This window comes from Stigmatopora argus, chromosome 15 (assembly GCF_051989625.1).
Source record: "Stigmatopora argus isolate UIUO_Sarg chromosome 15, RoL_Sarg_1.0, whole genome shotgun sequence".
In the NCBI taxonomy this organism is placed as follows: domain Eukaryota; kingdom Metazoa; phylum Chordata; class Actinopteri; order Syngnathiformes; family Syngnathidae; genus Stigmatopora; species Stigmatopora argus.
The window spans coordinates 3,094,098-3,104,305 of record NC_135401.1 but is presented as its reverse complement, the minus strand read 5'-3'; the positions used below and the strand labels follow the sequence as shown (position 1 = coordinate 3,104,305).

At 40.2% G+C, this 10,208-nt stretch overlaps 1 long non-coding RNA gene across 1 annotated transcript in view; it reads right to left on the bottom strand.

Annotated features, from left to right (window-relative positions):
• Positions 1 to 549: 549 nt before the first annotated feature.
• The window catches only part of LOC144089369 (uncharacterized), a 31,155-nt gene continuing 21,496 nt past the window's right edge, over positions 550 to 10,208 (bottom strand). Inside the window, exons 2-3 of the long non-coding RNA XR_013305046.1 lie at positions 8,424 to 8,517; positions 550 to 695 (exon numbers count right to left, since the gene is read on the bottom strand). This is a non-coding gene — a long non-coding RNA (uncharacterized LOC144089369). The remainder of the gene's footprint in view (positions 696 to 8,423; positions 8,518 to 10,208) is intronic.

Genomic DNA, 10,208 nt, shown 5'->3' with positions numbered 1-10,208 from the left:
GACGTTTGGTCGCCCGGGTGAATATAATTTTGAGAGCTGGTTTCAACAGTAGATATTTAGATATTAAACTCTCTCTCTCATGAATATAATTTTGAGAGCTGGTTTCAACAGTAAACTCTCTGTCATGTTGTCAAACGTCCGGCGACCAAACGTCCGAGTACCCAATCGCAGAGCTCAAGGAGACGAACAACCAATCACTTTTCCCTACAGTAGAATTTAGGGCCTCCAACCAGCCACCCTAGCCTAGCCTTTTAGGAAACCGAAGTACCTGGAGAAAACCCACCCAGCCACGGGAAGAAAATTCAAACTTCGCATAGAAAGTTCAGAAAAATCACAACCCTCGATCTACATTCACCAGGCCACCCCACAAAACCCACATTGGTACCTTTTTTTTAGACTAAAATGCTACACTCAGTATACATATAATGCCGTATAAGTACTGTACAGAACTTGCTTGATCACTTAGTTTAAATCACTGCCCTCATCGTATATTTTTCGTGTTTTTTTAAGGTCATAGAGTGATGATTGGGAGGTAAAACTTACAGAAACGATGTCACGGCCCCTCCAACTTCTTATTGACCTTGGTCATGTGACAGAGGTGGTTTGGTCTTCTGGCCTCATCTTTTTCCTATGTCAGAGGAGGCGTCTTCGGGCCGGTTCTGGTTTCCGTGCCACAGGACCAACCGCAGCGGTCGCTGTTAACAATAGCCCAATGTTACAGCTGCTGTCATCGCATTTGCATACAACAATTAAAACATTCCGGGGCTTTGCTTTTTTTTCACCGGCGCTATATCCAGCATATTGTTTTTCTTTTTAACCGTATACTTATTGTTTGATAAATATTGAATTTTGGAACATTGTGACTCGGTGGTAGCGTGATCACGATTTTGGCCACGTCGAGAGGAACATCTGCAAAGCGCTCGGGTAATTATATCGCAGGATGTTGAGCCGAGCAAGAAGTATAAAGGAGTAAAATGAAGGGGTTTACAGGAGGAGGGCAATAGAGAAGGGGGGTAAAAAAAAAAATGATGGCAAAATGACTGCCAGATTTCTATTTGTGAATCTTGAAAGGCCAGTGTCTCTGCCTCTGCTGCTGCTGTTGCTGCTTCTGCTGCTGCATATGGGATGTGGGATGAGAGCTCTGGCAAATCAAAGGCAGGCTGGATAAAGATCTCTGGAAGCTCATGCTAGTAAACAGGCCCATAAAAGCCGCGGGGTGGGAGGAGCCTCCAAGAAAAAGTTGAACATCTGCCCACCGCCAATAAAGCCGGAGCTCCTGCAGGCGTCATTTTGCGCACTGAAAATCATAACGCGCAACTTTAGGGAGAAACCCCACGTTTTGTTGAAGGTCGTCCATCATGGAAAATGACAACAATTTTATACTGAGAATTGCGCATTAACTATTCTTTTAATGAATAGCATTTTTTTAAATAATGACTTCATTTACTTACATTAGCTCTTTGCAAGTGACTATTTTTTTATTACAACGTTATATATTCATTCATTTTCCATACTGCTTAATATTATATATTTATACATTATTATCCTGGGGTGCTGGAGCCTATTCCACTCAAGTGTGGGCAGTAGGCGGGGAAAAAAACTGAATGGGTTGCCTGCCAATCGCAGGGCACACAGAGACAAACAACCAATCACTCCTAGCTAGGCATAATTTAGCATAGAATTAAGAGACCGGAGTACCCGAAGAAAACCCACACAGGCATTGGAGCAGAAAACGCAAATTACACACAGGATGGTTGATTTTACTGTTGTTTTTTACTCTTAGCATCAATTTAAACTCTGTAATATAGAGTTTAAATTGATGCAAACAATTTTCAAGCAAATAAAAATCTGCTATTATATAGAGCACATGTGTCAAAGTGGCGGCCCGGGGGCCAAATCTGGCTCACCGCATCATTTTGTGTGGCCCGGGAAAGTAAATCATGAGTGCCGACCTTCTGTTTTAGGATCAAATTAAAATGAACAGTAAAGATGTATATTAAATTTCCTGATTTTCCCCCTAATTTTTTAGTTTTTTTTAGTTCAAAAATAATTTTGGAAAATCTAAAATTATATTTAAAAAAAGCTAAAATAAAGATTGTTTTAGATCTATAAAAAACTGAATCTTCAGGGCTTTTAATCCAGTTCTTTTAATCCATTTATATAAAAAAAATCTAAATATTCTATCTAAAATGGTCCGGCCCACGTGAAATCAAGTTGACGTTAAAGCGGCCCGCAAACCACCCTTGATAAAGAGTCTATATAATAGCAGATTTTTATTAGCTTGAAAATTGTTTGTTTTTGTCGAAGTCAACCTTTCCAAGTCCTTTTTTTTCACGTAATGAATCTCTCATTAGGCAGCGAGTCAGAACAACCCGTGAGGTTAACGATTCTGTCCTTATTTTTAAACCCGGGGATATTAGACGTATTGGCTTTGAGGCCCAAAGTGAAGGTGTTGATGCCAAACTATTTTATGTGAAACCCAGTAGCATTCCATCCTGGACAAACCTCCTACAGATTGCCCAAGGAAAGGAAAAGGGGGTTGAGGAAAGAAAAAAAAAATCAAAAACATGGCCGCCAGAGGAAGCTTCATGCTGTGTGGCTTTTGCGTGTTGTTATTTTTCCTTTTGGCCGGTTCAAATCTTTCACACCGCGGAACTACGTACTGCTCATATTAACGCTCTGCATTAACTAAGCACGATCAAATACAAACAAATAAACTTGAGTCTAATATAACGTATTTTTAATTGGGCAAGACCTCACCCAACAGGAAAAAAGTGTTCCGAACTATTCTTTGCTTAAGTCAATCAAATGATAAATTACGTTTGTCAAAAGTAAGGCCTGCGGGCCAGAAGCGGCCCACTAGGGCTTCCGATCCGGACTGCAAAAATGCATTTTTTTTAGCTCATTCACATCAAAAGTTTATATTTTCTTCCCCAACCAGCAGGAAATCACCTGGAAATGCCCTAAAATCATCAAAAATCAACGGATGACCACAAACCAATCTGGAAATTCCTCTAAAACCAAAAGGAAATGATCAAAAATTCACACAAAAGTAACCCTAAAATGACACAAAAGTGACATAAAATTACATGCCATTGACAACAGCAAATGTCCAATCCACATTACCTGGCCATTGATGCTCATCAAACAAATTGAGCCCCAACAAGTGAACTATTTGAACCAAAAAACGAACTGGTCCAGCCCACATGAGATCTAATTGGCATGAACACAGACCACCAACCAAACTGCTCCGTATTATTGTACACAGTGACCAAGTCAATACAGGAAGGCATAACATTTTGACCTTTTAAAGCCTGAAAAGCCAATAAATAGTGCGAATAACGACAATAACTCGTGTTGTATGCTTAACTTCAGAACGGCGGTGACCTGACTTTGTCCTTGTGAAGCTTTGGAAGCGTCAACAACAAAGAGCGCTCTGTGAAAAGTGAGAAGAAGCACTGCCCTCCAGTGGCGTACACCTCTAGAAAAAGGGGGCTATACAGCAACACTGCTTTTATTTTACCTTTTACACGCATTCCATTTTGTAGTCAAGAGCTCCTAGCTGACAAAAGCGCACAGAGTATTTTTTTTGAACTGCCCTCAAATTTAGTTTCCACCACAGTCTGTGGAATGTTTATCAAAGGTGAACTTAAAGGAAATGTTGTATGAGAGACAGTTGAACGAGTGAGCAACGAAAAACTTGATTAAAAACATTGTATCTCGTATTCAGTGGATGCTTTAATGTTCATGGTTTGGGAGTTTTTGTCATTTGTAATAAAAAAAGGATAGGATCGGATGTGGGTATTTTGTACAAATTGCAGCTTTTGCATTTTGAAATGTACAAACTTTGGATTCTGAAAATGCCAAAATCATCAACAAGGGAGCTTGCATGCCTTGCATTTTTTTGTTTTTTCCTCTAAGAATGTCCTGCACGTTCAAATTTGACAAACGTGTACGCAATAGGGATAACTTATCTCAATAAATTGCTTCTTAAGAACATATGACAGAATAACCTGATAACACTATTACCATAACCAAGACAGCGCAATCTATTTTGAGTTTTCTTTTTTTAGCCAGCTTCAATTAACCTAAGAAGCATACTTTGGATTTGTCCCAAAAAAAAACAATACAATTTTATCAAGTGAGATTAAAACAACCAATCTATCAAAAATTCATCAATCCAAATCAGAACTAAAAAATAATTAAATACAAAAAAATCAACACTTTCACCATAAAACCTTGTTTGACAGTGTCAAAAATAAATGTACAGTAATCCCTCAAATATCGCAGACAATGTAGACCAGACATGGCCACAAGAAGACAAAATCAACTTAATACAACGAAGAACAAAGCGTAACAAACTGTTTCATCCCAAACACAAAGAAAGCTGTACCTCGCCGAAAGAGGACTTGGACTAAAATTCTCATTAACTTGTTTTTTGGGAATTTATATCTAGCGGAGAACTATTTTCACTGAGTACAGTATTTTAAATATTTACTTTTATATATATATATATATATATATATATATATATATATATATATAGATTATATTTAGGTATGAATACATTACAGTGTTTTGATATGCTTATAGCTGTAAATTTAATAAATATACACTTTTTGAGAATGTACGAGAACATGGATTGTGGTGGTACTTTGCATTTTTTAGTTTATCGGAGCCATGTCTGGTCTACAATAGCCGCGATATTTGAGGGATTGCTGTATATATTTTCTTTTCCAAATGCCTGCTTGGACATCATCAGAAAATTCACGTTGTTACCCCCCCCGTAAACGGAAATGGCAGTCTTTCCGAGCTCCGGCAAACTTTTCTGCGCCTTGGCTTGAATGACCTTTTCCCCCCAGTAGGCATCGTTAACTTTTCCTTGTGACAAATGAGGAGGTGTTACACGTCGGAAAGGTCACGCCGCTGCTCTTACGGCGGCACGCAGCTCGCCCAAACTCAAAACACATGTTCTCATCGTCTGTAACCCCGAAAAGGTGTTAACTCAGAGTTCACCACCTCATTTAAAGGCATCGGCGCTCCGTCGAACACGATCACGAGCAGTCTCCAAGCACTTACGCCAACGAGACAGCTGTTTTTCTGGCTTTTCAGTGAACACAAGCTCTGGGTGAAAGGATGGCATTGACACGACTAATAATAGCAAGACAAAAAAAACACTTTTTGAAGTTTGAAATGATGCCGTGGGATTTTCTCGATCTTTTTGGGTCAGGTAATCAAGTGGAACATCTACAAAATTATTGTTTGCTTTCTTTAGTGTATCTGAGAATGAGGCCAACTTGAGGGAAGCTTGCTTTATTAATTTAATATGACAACACATCTGCTGCTTTTTGTGTCTGTGGATATATTTTTGTTTTATTTTTAGTCCATGTTATTTTGCAAGCATGAATTAAAATGAGCGTTTAGTTCGCACTATAAGTCGCATCAGCTAAAGAATGCACAACGTATATATATATATATATATATATATATATATATATATATATATATATATATATATATATATATATATATATATATATATATATATATATATATATATATATGGTGTCATAATTTTTGGGACAATTTCAAAAAATTTCAGAAACAAAGAGTAAACACAACAAAGTAATAATTATGAAATGGATAACCACGGGCTAAATAAGCATCCGTTAACATAATAAATTAACACTTATTGGGGTAACTATAGCCTAAACCAGGGGTGTCAAACTTATTTTTTTCTCTTTTGGGCAAATATTCTCTTTAGTCTAGAAATAGGAAACATTTTAGTTATAATATTTAGATATATTTTTAAAAATCATGTTAAAAGAACGGGATAAAAAGCCCTAAATATTGAGTTTAAAAATGCTTTTTGAACTGAAAACAAAAGAAAAGACATTTTGGGATGCAAAAAAATTGCAATTATTGATTTAAAACCAGGAAATTTTCCATATACATTTATAATCTCCATTTTAATTTATGCAAACAGAAAGGCAGTACTGATTATTTACTTTCCCAGGCCGCACAAAAAGATGCACCGGGCCAGATCTGAACCCCGGGCCGGCACTTTGACACCCGTACCCTAAACAATCAAACATAATCTCACGACAATCAGAAAAAAATGTATATTTTTCTCCTTAGTATAAGTCGCAGTCCCAACTATACCATGAAAAAAATGGTATGACTACGGTGACGAGCGAGCCAAAATGGCGGCTCTCACCAAAGTTGTCTGGAGGTTAGACGCCGCTTTTCTTTTCACCGGGCTGATGGATGACGACAGGAAGTTCGTAAAAGACAATCTACCCCGCCCAAACTATACATATTCTTGGGCAGGGAGTGCTGAGTGCACGTAAGTGCTCCTCCAACCACAACTAAGTATGTTCTCTGGACTTGACGACTCATGCTGTGGCCAGTATGGCTATAATGATTGGTTTGGAGCACAGAATGCTTTGCGTGTTTGTCTTTTTATGCGAGTGTGTGTTTGTGCCCGCGTGTGGACAAAGTGGTACGCAGCATAGGTTACCCGCACGGCTTCCACAACATGTAAGCCGGATCTTCTGCCCCTAAAAGTGGTGTGTTTGGGGTGCCTCCCGATTCCCAAGCTGCCACTTTAAAGCTTTATTCAATAACTGGACAATCCTAATTAATGTAATATGAACTCAAAACCACTGATGGGAAAAATATTGAAAGACGCTTTAGGACACTCATTCGCCGCCATTGATGGACGAATGGGATGGCCGGCATTGAGTGATCACGTTGACTGCCGGGAATGTTTTTGATTAAAATGGATTGGACGCCTAGTGATGTCAATGGGAGTCATGAAAAAAATATATTCATCTGGCCAATGTGTTGGATCCTAATAAATTGGAAATCTATTTTAGGTTTAAGTAAACCACTCATTTGTTGGACAGATTATTCTAATATTATAGTATTTCTGCATTTATTTAAAGAAATGTGTCACATGAGTATTGTTATAGTCTTTGTGGAAGACATTTTTTCGCGAAATTGTCAAAAAACAATTTTTTCAATGTAGTTGTGGTATCAAGCTGTGTATTGATAATTATGATAGCATCATATAAACATTAGTGTTTCTGCATTTATTTAAAGAAATGTTGCACAAATATTTTTATAGTCTTTGTGGAAGACACTTTTTTTAATAGTTACATGAAAGCACCCTAAAAAAAAAATTCCAATTTACAATCAGGTGTATTATAGACTATCGTGGATTGATTTCCTAACCCGTGTACATATCGATAATTATGATAGCGGCATATAAACATTATCGTTTCGTCAAAAAGTCTGTGTGGATCCAGTTTTTTTTTACCTAGGTCTACAATGTCTTCTGTGTCTGTCTTGCTTCTGCAACCAAGGAAATTTCCCGAATACGGGATGAAATAAAATTCTAATCTAATCTAAAAATGGTCAGGCACCTAGAGTATCTTTAATATCAATAAAGGTTTATTAATAACCAACAATCAGTGAGCAATGGGATTTTGCATTCTGTCCGGTGCTTTTTATGATCACTTGAATAAAAAAATGGTCACGTGAAAACCCCAATTTGGAGATAAGTCACCTTCAAATACTGATTTTGTTGCGGTAATCAGAAAGCCAAAGTCCTTAAGAAGCTTTTAAAGCACATTCCTCAGGTATTGGCTGGAATCTTCTCAACACAGCCTCTGGTGATTAAAGTTACAAGTATTTACTAGCTTAAACGTACATGTATTTTGATCTGCGGTACGAGGTGGCCTTCCCTGTGAATAGAGGACCATTTCATCTGGTCAAGCACTTTGATTCGTTCCACTGAATGCTTCTTTTCAGCCGACATAGTTACTTTGAAACAGTGAACGACAGGCATATAAAAGCAGCTCTTCAAGTCTTAGAAAATATTTTGGGAAACCAAAATAGACTGCTTCTAATGAGAGAGCGAGACAGACAGGGTCAGAGAGGGAGGCGGCTATTTCCGCGTAACTGGATGGATGGATGGATGGGTGACGAGCTATATAATATCAGTTTTGAAAAATCTACAAGATGGTGAGAGTGGGTTTTGCACATCAGGGGTGTCAAACATATGGCCCGTGGGTCGCTAAGGGGTTCGATGCGGTACTCGGACGTTTGGTCGCCGGACGTTTGGTCGCCAGACGTTTGGTCGCCGGACGTTTGGTCGGCGGACGTTTGGTCGCCCGGACGTTTGGTCGCCCGGACGTTTGGTCGCCCGGACGTTTGGTCGCCGTACGTTTGACAACATGACAGAGAGTTTACTGTTGAAACCAGCTCTCAAAATTATATTCATGCGAGAGAGAGTTTAATATCTAAATAACTACTGTTGAAACCAGCTCTCAAAATTATATTCACCCGGGCGACCAAACGTCCGGCAACCAAACGTCCGGTCGCGGTTCGATGCAACACCAAAATTAACAAGTATTCACCTGGAAATGGCCAAAATCCAGAAGAAAGCCGCCATTGCAGTCGAGAATTCCACCAAAACCAATAGGAAATGTTCCCAGATTTATAGTTAGTGACCTGAAATGACAAGAAAGTGACACAAAATGAACTACAACAATAGATACCCAGTTCACTTAAACTAGCCATGTATCCTCATCTTTCTAGACGTCAATGGGGCACACAGTAAGTTAACTTTTTGTCCCAAAAAATGAACTACTCCGGCCCACACAAGATCTACTTTACCCGGCAACCAAACTAAATTTGACCCTCCCGGCCTATAAGGACCTGAGAGATTTGGACTTTGAAGGCCCTCAGTTTTTTTATGACTATTTGCTTCCAGAGAGGACTTTTGATTGCCTCTAAAAGTTTCCTCGAGTCTGAGACCGGCATAAACGAGGCGCTCCTGTTGAAGTCGCCTCTATTAAGGGAGTGGAGACGCCCCCTGGTCTGCTCGCCCGTCCCTGTCAAAATATTTGCCCGCTGCGCGGATGTGTGCGCGCGAGTGCGGACGTGTGCGCTGGCGGCTTTGAAAGGGAGATACTTATGCCCCGCCATGTGTGGGCACCGCCTGGCGACCGCACACGCTCACCCATCTCACCTAGGCAGGATGAGTTCCTGTCTATCCCTGTGTATACACCCACCTACCTGCAGCAGAATCAGACCACCCAGGCAAACCAGGACCCATGTGAAGGCCACTTTATGCCGCCAGACGGCCCCGGCCGACCACAGTGGCGCCCCTCTGACACCCCTCGCGGCCGCCGCTACACACAGGACGTCCATTGCGTGGCGGCGCATCGAGCTGGCGTTGATAAATACGTCTGCGGATGGGGCCGTGAGTCTTCGCTTTATATTCTGGCCACCGCAGGCTCCGGCATGGTTAACATGGGTTCATTTGGTTTAATTACTGTTCAACATCAGCCGTTTCATATTTTGTACCTGGCAAAGCTCAGCTACACTTGCGAGGGTCGAGTCGAAAAAACGCGGTGATGATTTCACTGCTTTCTTGCACCGGAATATCCTCGTTAATATTCGCCGAAACGTGTGTTTATAGAAAAAGAACGAGTATTTTTCTGAGTGGTTTTGTGGCTACGGGGTTTTGGTCGGGATTAGCAATGTCCCGATCCAATACTCGGTATCAGGACCCGATACGGCTATTTAGGGAGTATCAGATTTGGTCATAAGATCCTGGGTCTCGGATCTGATACAGTAGTAGCGAGTGTTTTTTTTTGTTTTTTTTCAATGATTGCGGCCATGTTTGGTCTACATTAAACGCGATATTTGAGGGATTACTTTAACTTGTTTTCAGAGACGCCTTTCCATAATGAAAAATTCTTTTAGAGGGAATCATGCCATCAAACTGAACCGACAAATCTTCAAAAGCATGAGTCATTTTTACGTGAGGCTTCGCCATGCCACGCCTCATCTCATTTTCCGTGGCAGCTGTTTCACCTTTGATAAACGACTTTGGATGTTCTCAGCTATCTTGCCTGTGATCTTTCATTTAGCCCGGCACGCTCAATGGATTCATGCCAGCGAGGTAACGCTTGCGGGTTGAAAAAAAGGGTATCAGGTACCCCCCCAAAAAACGAGATCCACATTTCTCCACAACAGAAACATGAACAAATCCTTCATTTCCTGCTATTTTTATGTAGCCTACACTGTTACGTAAAGTGTTACGTATGCGTGGCGTCGTAGTTGGACCCAAATGCATTGAAGCAGTCCAGGACTTGGAAGGAAGTGCTCCGACAAAACTTTAATTACTTAATGCA